Genomic DNA, 13,919 nt, shown 5'->3' on the forward strand with positions numbered 1-13,919 from the left:
GTTCAGGGAGGTGACTGGACGCCACCCTCTCAATTTAATTCAGAGAGGCTGTGGGCAATGGGGTCCCTAGGGCCCAAAAACAGGCTTAGTAAGGGGAGATGCACCCCCCAAACAAATGAATGTGCTAGCCCTCCATCTCAGGCCCTAGCCCTTCCCAGATGGCTCATTTTTTTTAAAGGATGGGAGCCCCCTCCCAATAAGAGCCAGGGGGGCAGGGTTCCCATACCCTGCTCCCCTATATGTTTCTTATATCTTTTTTTGTAGTACAGGGAACTAAGTCCCTGATGTAGGAAGGTAGAGTAATAGGTGGTGATGCTGGTTAGGCTTCAACATGCAATACTCTCATAATACCCAAAAGATGTTCTTGGATTCGCATTAATAAATCCTTGGCTTAGTCCTGGTAGAGTGGCAAAGAGCAGTCAGGCTTCACTAGAGGAACATGTATTAAGCATTTCAGAGTACCAACATGAATGATAATTAACACAACTCGAACAAATAACACCACCAAATTATATAAATAAAGCAGAGATATCTAGACACCAAAATAAAGTAAATCGGAAAAGTATAACCGGAGTTACGGATTTGAGAAGCAATATTAAATCAGTGTAAAAGAGTACTGCAAAACATTGTCATTACGGTCAAAGGTAAAAAGCATTGTGACAATCGGTTGGAACCCAAGGAGGGTAAAGGTGATTCGGGTCCCAGGACCAAGCTACACGATAGTCAGTTTGATTTTACCTGGCTCTAGAAGTCTGGGTGTATGTTTGTCCTGGCTGTCTTGGGTGCGGAAGTGGGAACTAGAGGGGAGCTGGGTTTAATGCTTAGTCTGTGCTGGTGGGGAACAGGGTGCAAATTGTCGACAATAAAGCCTCTGTTGATGTTGGTTCAAATATTTGCGGAATTTCCTCGAGGTGCAGCATTGAGCAAAGTGGGTGGTTGCCACACTGGTTACCAGCAAGCCATGGCAGCGGTAAGGTCAGCAGAAAGTTAGTTTGACGTCCGGCAGAAAACATCAGCCACCTGACACTTGGTGGAGGTAAGGACTACGTTTCTCACAGTGTACTGGACCATCTACTTTTGGATGATCCCTCGGAGGGTCCGATGGCCAGCGATTCTTTGGTTCCAGTACCTTGTTTTTACCTCTGGTGTGCAGGTGACTAGTGCCACTAGTCCAGGTGAGTCTGGAATTTCCTTTGGCTCTCAAAGGGGTCCCTCTGTCTGGGGAAGCCGAGCTTTGGTCCAGGACAAGTTGCAGTCATGCAGTTCCAGGAAGTTGCCATAGGTGCAGAGTATCACACCTTTACTTTGTGTAGATCCTTTTGTCACAGACTTGTTCTCCTGTTTGTACTTTGTTGCAAGTGAGATCAGAATGGAGGTACTGGTGTCAGGGGTAGTCCTTAAAACCTAGATTTAAGGGCATAGGAGCGTGTGTGCAAGTGGCCAATGGGCTAGTAGCCCCAGTGACTAATCCACCCCGGAGGTGACCACATCCTGCATTGAGGGTCACCTTTTCTACCCAGAACCCTCTATTTTGCCACTTTTAAAAATGTCAGCACTGGGTGCTTTAAATATCTCACCCGTCGTTAAAGTTTGGCAGGTAAAACTAGCTGGAATTTAACTGGGTAAAAGCATACTGTATTTAACGTACTATGTTGAATTTGGTAAACTAAACAGCAAAATCCTGATGTAATCCCCCAAAAACCTGTGTTAGGTGTAATTTATTGCATTCGATGAATAACAAAATAGTTATTTATCAGGTGGAAGAAATAGCACCTTGATTCTGATGAACTCCAAATCAGGGACTCTGTACTTTACAAGATAAAAAAAAAAGAGATGAACGATTCCCAGAATACAAGGCAAAATGAAGAAAAAACAATTGTGCCAGGGCGGCTCTTCCGTTATGGCAGAGGAGTGTCGCGCCACTGAAAAGTTAAATCATAATAAAACCACTATATCATCATTTTGTTTTTCATTACTTACAACTGAGGTTAGGGCGGGAGTGAGGCCATCCTGCTGAGTGTCATGCTGTAGGAGGATGTTTGGGCACTTGCAAGTGCGCATGTATGTTTGGCCGGCCATCTCAGGCCGGCCAAACATACATGTACACTCATGTTTTTCCAACCCAGCTGTATTAAACAGCCGGGTTGGAGAAAAACCCCAGGATCCCTGGGCCTGAGCGAGCGTCGTCGGCCCGCTCAGGCCAATCACAGTGCTGTTTTCATGCTGGTATTACCAGCATGAGAGCAGCACTGTGATTGACCCCTGGCAGAGTGCATGCAGTGTCACCAGCATCTGGCAGGGAGCAACGAGTCGGCAGGAGCAGGTACATTTTTTTAAATGTATTATTACCCCCACCTCCCCACTTTGCCCCACCACCCCAATACTGCTGCAGCCACCATTGAATTCTGCCAATTTCCCCTTACTGGCTCCAGCCATGCTAATGCCTATATGGTAGACCTGGGGCCAGGAAGCAACGTTACAACAGTAGTTGGATGTCTAATAAACTTACATTTCTTCCCTGACGTTCACATGCTAGATCCATCCACTGCAGGCTCTCCTACCACTGGCCAGGGTGCAACTGAGGCCCCTGTAGTCCCTGCACTGTGGGTAGGTGTTGGAAAGGGTCCTTTTTGCAGGGTTATCCCCAAATCTTTTGCTTCCTCCTCCTTTTTTTCCCTGACCTGTTTGTGTTGGTTTTAGGACTCTGGGCACTTTACCACTGCTAATCAGAGCTAAAGTGCATATGCACTCTGTGTAAATTGTGGTATGGATTAGTGTTTCCATGATTGGATATTTGATTTACTTGTTAGCCCCGAGTAAAGTGCACTGAGTGTGCCAGGGCCTGTAAGTCATAAGCTACTAGTGGGCCTGCAGCACTGATTGTGCCACCCACGTGAGAAGCCTTAAAAAGGTAACTCAGACCTGCCATTGTAGAGACTGCACACAGTTGGTAACTGACATGTCGACTTGGCCAGTGCACACACTTGCCAGTCCCTAACCTTCCCTTTTCTTACATGTCAGGAATCCCTAAGGTAGGCCTAAGGTATTCCTGTCGGCAGGGTGCAGTGTATGTGAAAGGTAGGACATGCCCAGGTGTGTGTGGCATGCTTTGATAGTGAATTACAGCCAATTTCGTTTTTCACTATTGCAAGGCTACCTGTTCCCCATAGGACAGAATGGGAAGTTTGTTTATAATATCATATAAACCTAATTGGCCCTGGGAACTAGGTAGGAAAATAACACTTGGTATGCCTGAACTCAGAATCTATAGATGCATCTAGTGAAGGTGACTTTTACGTTTTGTGTTTGAAAGTACCACTTTTAGAAAGTATCTATTTTCTTGCTCAGTCATCCTGTGTGCCTCTTCTGGAATGTGGATTGCCTGTCTGGGTTTTGGATGACAGAAAACTAGGGGAGCAGGATGGGCGCCAGATAGTCTAGGTGGGTCAGGGAAGGGCTGAATAGACCTGGGCTGCGATGGGGGAAGGGGGAGGAGATTTCCTTGCACCTCAAAGGGCCTGGTCTGCCTCTGACAATGCCGTCTACACTTCCTGCCAGGAAATCACACCAGTGAAGGTAGAACTGGTTCTAACTGGATCTAAGGATTTTTGGGATATAAATATTGGGGCAAAGACCCCTGAACTTCAAAACTCATCTGGATCAAGAACACTGCCAAGAAGAAGAGCCGGAGAAGCTGTAAGGAGGAACAACCGCTTTGCTGAGTGCTTTGCTGGGCTGACCTGCAGTGGCAGCTTCTGTCTTGCAGTGAAACACCTGGACTGGACTTTCTGCAACCTAATTTGTGAGTCTCGCCAAAGGCTTGAGGTAGATCTTGCCCCTGTTCACGAAGTCTCAGGACTGGAGACTGTGTGTTTTGTGCTGAAACAGAGGAAAAGTAATTCGACGACGTCCACGATGCCGCTGCCGACTCCGTGTCCTGAAGGCACCACAGAAGGCACCGCCGCAACGCGACCCTGGTCTCACTGATGATGCCTGCTGACGTCGCCACCGAGCTGCTGCTCGAACCGTGACCTGCGGGCACCGCACTCATTACCGCCTCACTTCACGACGACACTTTGGCACCGCAGAGGGCACCGCTGCAATGCCGCATCGCTACCCTGGTCTCACTGACGACACCTGCTGATGCCGCCACCAAGCCGCTACTCGCACCGCGACCTGTGGGCACCGCACTCCACACAGCCACGCTTCACGACGATGTCTTGGCCTCCCCGATGCCGCCGCTCCATGCCGAAATCGACGTCGCTGCTTTTACCGTGGTTCATGGGCACCGCTTGTAAAGTTACACATCGCACCGCTCTCATCCCGCACCGCAACCTTTGTCTAGAGACGCCGTCGCCATTGACTCCAGTTAGTCAGCCAATGACAGCGCTTCAGCAACGACGACGCCGCTGCTTGCACCATGACCTGCCAGCACCGTGACGAGCACTGCCTTCATCTCGCCCCAAGACCCTGGTCTCACCGACGACACCATCTGACGCTGCCACCGAGCCGCTGCTCGCAACGCAACCTGAGGGCAACGCACGCCGCACCACTGCACTTCGCACCACAGCACACGAAGCCTGCCGACGCTCCTGACTCCAAAGGAGAGGAGACCGACCTGCAACATGTGTGACTTCAAAGGCCCCGACGACACCTGCACCGACCTCCGGAACCAACGCCTGTGGACACCGTGTTTTTGGAAGCTCAACGAGAGGTCGCCAATGCCATGCATTTCTAAAAGGAACTGTTTGCGGGTCTTCTCGACACTGCAGCTGGCCCGCAACGCCACGTTCAGCCAGAACTGTTTGGATTTTTTTGTTCACAACGCCGTGACAGCCTCGGATGGAGCTATCGACATCAAGGAACTGTTTTTAAAGCGTATTTTGATAACTATAGATTTTTAAGTACTGTATTGTGGATTTATATCGTTTTTGATCTGGTCTTAAGTATATAAAAATATTGGACATTTTTCTAAACTTGTGTGGTGTCCTTTTGTAGTGCGTACACTGAATTACTGTAGGTTACGTGCAAATGCTTTACACACTGCCTCTAAGATAAGCCTGACTGCTCATGCCAAGCTACCAAGGGGGTGTGCAGGTGTTTATTTAGGAGTGTAACTCCCTTATCCTGACTAGAGTGGTGGTTTCTGCTTGGCTTTGGCACACGCCCTAGCCTGCCAAAAATCCCATTTATAACAGGAGGTCAGCACGCTTCAAGGGCCCCTCATGCAGAATAAGGCCTTCAAATATCTGTGAGATGTGGGAGTCTAGGGGACAATTACCACATTCTCCAGGGGGCCCATCATTTCACATTTCATATCATCCCACTGCCAACACAGTACTGTATTTCTGGTTGTCGGTCTATAGACCTCCAGTGTGGTATAATTTAAGTCTTTCTCGTGTTCTGTTTTGGGGTCAGTTTATGTTCTCTGGTTTAGACTTCTCGTCTGGGGTACCTCGATATTTTACTTGTATTGCCCGTGTTGTGTTAAGAGATGCATGCTGATGGCGACACTAGAGCTAAGAAGGTCTGACTGGATACTTTACTCCTTAACACAAATTACAAGCACAGTTTATGTCCATAAGTAAAAACCATACCAGGAGGCAGGGTCGGGCTCAGGGAATATATAGGTCTGGACACTGCAAGAAACATGGCTCATATTTGTGAACATTGATTGTATAAGCAACACTGCTTGGTTAGCTCCAAAGGTAAGATCATCCAAAGAGAGACACAATGTGACCAAAGGGGTTTCACAGTACTTCCCAAAGGGGGACACATAATGATTGAGCATTTGCATTCAATGGCTGAGGGTGTGCAGTCTAAATATCGAGTTTTTAATTTCGAATGGACATAATATCGACTCCAGAATATCGAGATGGCAGTAATATCGAGGTAAGTAATATCGATGTATATTTTATCGATTTCCATGTTTGTAAAAAAAATCGATTGTAAAAATATCGAGTAAGTAATATCTACAGTTAAAAATATCTTTGTTTTTGTTAGTTAAAAATATCGAAAGTTAAATAATCGAAAGTTAAAATATAGATTGTAAGAATATCGAAAGTCATGTCATCGACTGTCATGATATCGACTGTCATAATATCGATATTAATAATATCGAATATTTAAATGTACAGTTTTTAATGTTTTATTAGTTATTTTGTTGTTAAAATATATATGTATTTTAGATATTTATTTATTTTGAAATATTAATAATTTTTTTTAAATAATTAAAAAATATATTTAAAATAGTATAATGCTTTTTAAGAGCGGGTAGTGGGTTTTTAGGGGAATAGGGTGGGAAGTGTTTTAAAATATATATTAATATTTTTTTAAATATATTTAAAAATTGAAATATATATGAAAAATATTTTTTCATTAAAAACAAAAATTTTAAATTTTAAAAAAAAAATGTATAATAATTTCTAGGAGCGGGTAGTGGGTTTTTAGGGGAATAGGGTGGGAAGTGTTTTAAAATATATATTACATTTTTGTACTACATTTGAACAATTTAAATAATATTTCAAATAATTTCGATAATTTTAAATAAAACAAAATATATATAAAATGTATAATAATTTATATGAGTGAGTTGTGGGCTTTTATTGGAATAGGGTGTGAACTGAATATATTATAATTTATAAAATTAAAAATAAAAAATGTAAATTTTTAATATTTTAGAATAAAAAAAAAATAAAAAAAATGTAACATAATTTTAAAATAGTTAAATATAATTAAAAAAATAAATGTATTAAATTTTTTTTTATGGAAGTACATTTAAAAAAAGGTGTACAATAATAAATAAATAATTTTTAAAATTTGTGGATGTAAATTTTTTTATTATTATAGAATTTTGATGACATAGTCTAATATTTTGGGATTGTTACAAATATTAATATTATTTTATAATGTACATTTTATAATATCAAAACATTTAACTAAAAAATTTGAAATTTAAAATTCGAAATTTAAAATTTTAAAAAATCTGAAAATTAAAAAAAAAAAATTATGAAAATTTTAAAACAATTATGAAAATTTGTATAAATTAAAAAAAAAAATTAAAATGTGAAAATGAAAATTGTTCTAATTGTGTAGTAAATTAAGTAATTTAAATAATATTTATACATTTAAATATGGAATCATTAGATTATTTTTGTAATTTGGTGTTAATATTGAATAGTGTGTGATTGTTTGTTACACAATTTTTATATAAATAGCCTACATTATTACAAATTAAAAACCAAAAATGTTGACAAACATTAGAAAATATAATTTAAATAATTTTTTTTATTAGTATGATAGTTTAAGATTTCTAGTCTAAATATATTGTAAATTTAATGAAATAAGTAATATTTATTTATTAAATATTATAATTTATATTAATACATTATGTAAACGTTTCTGTTATTTCTATAGGAATTGAAATCTACATTTTTATGAGATTTATGTAATTTTTTATGTAAATAGTTATGTATATATTAAAAATGTTGATGTAGTATTTAATCTTATTTATAAAAAAAATTCAAAAAATTTAAAAGTTTATTACCATATTCATTTTATATATAATGCATTGTGAATTATTTATAAAATGTTTTCTAAGTTCTGCATTTTTTTTGAGTTTATATTTTGTGATTAATGTATAGTAATTTATTTGGGTTTAGTGTACAGCACCTTCTCTGAGTTTATACTTGGTGGAGTGGGAATAGAAATTTGTATTGGTTTAGTGTCCAGCACCTTCCCTGAGTTTATACTTGGTCGAGTGGGAATAGTAATTTTTATTGGTTTAGTGTCCAGCACCTTCCCTGAGTTTACACTTGGTGGAGTGGGAATAGTAATTTGTATGGGTTCAGTGTCCAACACCTTCCCTGAGTTTATACTTGGTGGAGTGGGAATAGTTATTTATATGGGTTTAGTGTCCAGCACCTTCTCTGAGTATTTACTTGGTGGAGTGGGAATAGTAATTTATATGGGTTTAGTGTCCTGCACCTTCCCTGAGTTTACACTTGGTGGTGTGGGAATAGTAATTTGTAAGGGTTCAGTGTCCAAGACTTTCCCTGACTTTATACTTGGTGGAGTGGGAATAGTAATTTGTATGGGTTCAGTGTCCAACACCTTCCCTGAGTTTATACTTGGTGGAGTGGGAATAGTAATTTATATGGGTTTAGTGTCCAGCACCTTCCCTGACTATTTACTTGGTAGAGTGAGAATAGTAATTTATATGGGTTTAATGTCCAGCACCTTCCCAGAGTTTACACTTGGTGTAGTGGGAATAGTAATTTGTATGGGTTCAGTGTCCAACACCTTCCCTGGCGTTATACTTGGTGGAGTGGGAATAGTAATTGTTATGGGTTTAGTGTCCAGCACCTTCCCTGACTATTTACTTGGTGGAGTGGGAATAGTAATTTATATGGGTTTAATGTCCAGCACCTTCCCTGAGTTTACACTTGGTGGAGTGGGAATAGTAATTCGTATGGGTTCAGTGTCCAACACCTTCCCTGACGTTATACTTGGTGGAGTGGGAATAGTAATTTGTATGGGTTCAGTGTCCAACACCTTCCCTGACGTTATACTTTGTTGAGTGGGAATAGTAATTGTTATGGGTTTAGTGTCCAGCACCTTCTTTGACTATTTACTTGGTGGAGTGGGAATAGTAATTTATATGGGTGTAGTATCCAGCACCTTCCCTGAGTTTATACTTGGTGGAGTGGGAATAGTAATTTTTATTGGTTTACTGTCCAGCACCTTCCCTGAGTTTACACTTGGTGGAGTGGGAATAGTAATTTGTATGGGTTCAGTGTCCAACACCTTCCCTGAGTTTATACTTGGTGGAGTGGGAATAGTAATTTATATGGGTTTAGTGTCCAGCACCTTCTCTGAGTATTTACTTGGTGGAGTGGGAATAGTAATTTATATGGGTTTAGTGTCCTGCACCTTCCCTGAGTTTACACTTGGTGGAGTGGGAATAGTAATTTGTATGGGTTCGGTGTTCAAGACCTTCCCCGACTTTATACTTGGTGGAGTGGGAATAGTAATTGATATGGGTTTAGTGTCCAGCACCTTCCCTGACTATTTACTTGGTGGAGTGGGAATAGTAATTTATATGGGTTTAATGTCCAGCACCTTCCCTGAGTTTACACTTGGTGGAGTGGGAATAGTAATTTGTATGGGTTCAGTGTCCAACAACTTCCCTGACGTTATACTTGGTGGAGTGGGAATAGTAATTGTTATGGGTTTAGTGTCCAGCACCTTCTCTGACTATTTACTTGGTGGAGTGGGAATAGTAATTTTTATGGGTTTAGTGTCCATCACCTTCCTTGAGTTTACACTTGGTGGAGTGGGAATAGTAATTTGTATGGGTTCAGTGTCCAGCACCTTCCCTCAGTTTATACTTAGTGGATTGGGAATAGTAATTTGTATTGGTTTAGTGTCCAGCACCTTCCATGAGTTTACACTTGGTGGAGTGGGAATAGTAATTTGTATGGGTTCAGTGTTCAATCACCTTCCCTGACTATTTACTTGGTGGAGTGGGAATAGTAATTTTTATGGATTTAGTGTCCAGCACCTTCCTTGAGTTTACACTTGGTGGAGTGGGAATAGGAATTTGTATGGATTCAGTGTCCAACACCTTCCCTGAGTTTATACTTGGTGGAGTGGGAATAGTCATTCGTATGCGTTTACTGTGTAGTAGTTTATGTGACTTTATAATTGGTGCAGTGATAATAACAAAAGATTTTTAACAATAAATATTTATTATTGGTAGGATACTATAATAAAGTTTTTAAACAAAATATAAAAAATGTAGTACTAATTATAATTATTGTTACTGTAGTAGTAAAAAGATATATACATTTTAATAATTATTAAAATCTAAAATGCATCTTTAATTAGAACATTTAGGGGTCCATTAGGATGTCGGGCGGTGGCACTACCGCGGCGATGGCGGGGCGGAAAAACAGCTTTTTCAGCCCGCGAGCAGCGGAACTCACGTCCGCCACATTAGGATAGGTAAACACAGGTCATTTCCCGTCCGCCGCGGAGCGCCGCGCTCCGCCATCAAGGTGCGCCCGCCACCGCGGCGGCTGGAGCCAATCGAGACCCTCCGCCGCGGCCGATGACGTCCGCCCAGCTCGACAAATTAGGATGGCCCAAACAAGCAGACGCACGGCAGCGGAGACACCGCACAGCTGAAGCAGGCGGAAAGTCGACAGCGGAGCACGAACGCCGAGACCCGACATGAACCCCATGGACCCAGCCCTCCACATGTATCCGGTCATGTACCTGCTGCAACACTATCGCCAGATGGGCCGCCGCGGACGCCGTCGCAGGTACGCCACTACACATATGCACCACACATCTCACATGCCGACACAGTGCCCAAACAAAACACTGGCATCCTGCTGGGGGCACAACACATTCACATGGGCACCCACACATCACCCACCTCACAACAAGGCACCCCACGGCATCCGGAACACACAACGTCCGCCAACCTGCAGCAACGTCACGGTCACGGACACGTCACCGCCGCGGTCAACACATGCGCACTATGCAGAAGGCAGGGCAACACCAAGGCATGGCCAGGTCCCAAATATCACAGTGACACACCATCCCGACCAACACTGCACCCCACCCGAGCTAGTCACAGGCCAGGTGCCTATCCCGTGCACCCCCATGCACACCAACAAGCACTGTAACAACAAGCACAATACACACACACTGCGACACACAACCAGGGACACAGGCACTGCAGGATTGGCTGACAACGAACACACAACACCAGTGCACTCCCCACAGCCCACACAATTGCATACAATCATCCACACAGGGCAAGACAAAACAAACAACAGGCATACAACTCCTGGCTGACACATGTGTGTCTCACACCATACAGGGGCACACATACATACACTACAAACTAACGCCCTTCACACTGCACACCTCTGCCACACACAACACCACACATGCCATGTAAGCCATGCCACCAGGACTAAGGGCCAACACAAGACGACCATACACATACACGCCTGGGCACACAGAAAGCAAAACACACACACCTCATCACATCACAGACATCGACTAAACCACAGCACAGCTGCACACCCTGTGCTGACAGTGTCCCCCAAGGTGACCTGTGAACAGTGTATGCAGCAATAGCAATTCACCAACACGAAAACTGCATGGCCTGTAAAATAGCCATCACAGAGTACAACATCAGCAGGGCCAGAATGGACTGAAGACCCTGTCCCCCCTGTCTAAAAATCATATGGCCACATAGAGCCTTGCAATGGTGATTTACAAAAGAGAGCATGGTACTCAGTCAAGCATATGCAAACAAGAAAAGTACTTTAATCAGTAAGGAGACAGAGAAAACACACCATAAGTAACTGTATTTATTCACATATTGCACAGATGTAGCTACACAACATTAGTAGACACCAGCAAGTCACAAAATCATGTACAAATGGCACAGACTATGCACTGGTCAAACACAATCGGGAAGTGCAGAGTCCTTGGCAGAGCAGAGCAGAGTACATCAGAGCAACAGGCCTAGAGTCCTTGGCAGAGCAGGGCAGAGTACATCAGAGCAACAGGCCCAGAGTCCTTGGCAGAGCAGAGTACATCAGAGCAACAGGCCCAGAGTTCTTGGCAGAGCAGGGCAGAGTACATCAGAGCAACAGGCCCAGAGTCCTTGGCAGAGCAGAGTACATCAGAGCAACAGGCCCAGAGTCCTTGGCAGAGCAGAGTACATCAGAGCAACAGGCCCAGAGTCCTTGGCAGAGCAGGGCAGAGTACATCAGAGCAACCGGCCCAGAGTCCTTGGCAGAGCAGAGTACATCAGAGCAACAGGCCCAGAGTCCTTGGCAGAGCAGGGGACAGTACATCAGAGCAACAGGCCCAGAGTCCTTGGCAGAGCAGGGCAGAGTACATCAGAGCAACAGGCCCAGAGTCCTTGGCAGAGCAGAGCAGAGTACATCAGAGCAACAGGCCCAGAGTCCTTGGCAGAGCAGGGCAGAGTACATCAGAGCAACAGGCCCAGAGTCCTTGGCAGAGCAGAGTACATCAGAGCAACAGGCCCAGAGTCCTTGGCAGAGCAGGGCAGAGTACATCAGAGCAACAGGCCCAGAGTCCTTGGTAGAGCAGGGCAGAGTACATCAGAGCAACAGGCCCAGAGTCCTTGGCAGAGCAGGGGACAGTACATCAGAGCAACAGGTCCAGAGTCCTTGGCAGAGCAGGGCAGAGTACATCAGAGCAACAGGCCCAGAGTCCTTGGCAGAGCAGAGCAGAGTACATCAGAGCAATAGGCCCAGAGTCCTTGGCAGAGCAGATCAGAGTACATCAGAGCAACAGGCCAAGAGTCCTTGGCAGAGCAGGGCAGAGTACATCAGAGCAACAGGCCCAGAGTCCTTGGCAGAGCAGAGTACATCAGAGCAACAGGCCCAGAGTCCTTGGCAGAGCAGAGTACATCAGAGCAACAGGCCCAGAGTCCTTGGCAGAGCAGGGCAGAGTACGTCAGAGCAACAGGCCCAGAGTCCTTGGCAGAGCAGAGTACATCAGAGCAACAGGCCCAGAGTCCTTGGCAGAGCAGAGCAGAGTACATCAGAGCAACAGGCCCAGAGTCCTTGGTAGAGCAGGGGACAGTACATCAGAGCAACAGGCCCAGAGTCCTTGGCAGAGCAGAGCAGAGTACATCAGAGCAACAGGCCCAGAATCCTTGGCAGAGCAGAGTACATCAGAGCAACAGGCCCAGAGTCCTTGGCAGAGCAGAGTACATCAGAGCAACAGGCCCAGAGTCCTTGGCAGAGCAGAGTACATCAGAGCAACAGGCCCAGAGTCCTTGGCAGAGCAGGGCAGAGTACATCAGAGCACCACCGGCACACCCCCCAACTGTCCCACATCAGAGGCAGACACTGGCACTCCCTCTGGAGAAGTGCTTGATCCTGCAGTACGCTTGGGCTGGCTACGCCTCCGGACCACCTTACCCTCTCTGGAAGGTGTACCCCCCACAGTGACCACCTTCCCACTTACCCCAGGGGTGGTGTCTACAGTGCCCTCCTGTCCCTTCTTGCCAGGGATGGCCACAACACTGCCCTCCTCTACCTGAGTCACTGGCCTGGACACAACACTGCCCTCCTTTGCCACAATGACTGGGCTGGTCACAACAGGGGTCTCCTCTGCCACAATGACTGGGCTGGTCACAACAGGGCTTCCCTCCACCTGCCTCGATGTACTTTGTTCTGGGGTTGATGTGGTAGGTGGTTGTGTCCCTGTGCTCTCCCCAGGTGTAGCCATGACATCCCACACATCCTCTGTGGGCATAGCTGAGTCGATTTCTGGTGATGCCTCTGCAGCATGTGAGCCTGGTGTCTGACACAATGCTCTTCTGGCCTTGCTCTTCTGTGACTTCACCTTGTCTGTGCATATTGGGGGGCCCTGCTCTTTTTTGGGGATGGAGTCTGTGGACGGGATTGTTTGCTTTGGGTCTGACCTGTGCTCCTAGTGTTGTATCGTTTAGTTGATGTATGTCCCAAGTGCTCACTGTCATCTGATGTGGCCACTGACTGGGTGGACGTCACAGGCACCTGAGCTGCAAAGGGGGCATGTGCCTGTTGGAGGGCCGGCGTCACTGTACCTGACAATGACAGGAGTGTACGATGTAGGCCACCCACGTCAGAGTGTATGCCCTCCATGAATGCCAGAACCTGGCCTAATTTGTTATCGTGTGCACTGAAGGCATTGAGCAGGGCGGTCTGGCCCACGCAAAGTTTCCGCAGGAGCTCTACGCACTCTGCACTGAGGGCAGCAGGGGGGACAGGTGCAGGTGCAGCGGTGCCATGTGTGAATGTCACACATCCCCTCTTAGTGACATGGATACGGGCAGACCCAGAGGAAGTGGATGGGAGGGTGGGCAGTGGCCGCTG

The sequence above is a fragment of the Lissotriton helveticus genome, chromosome 7 (assembly GCF_964261635.1).
Source record: "Lissotriton helveticus chromosome 7, aLisHel1.1, whole genome shotgun sequence".
NCBI lineage: Eukaryota > Metazoa > Chordata > Amphibia > Caudata > Salamandridae > Lissotriton > Lissotriton helveticus.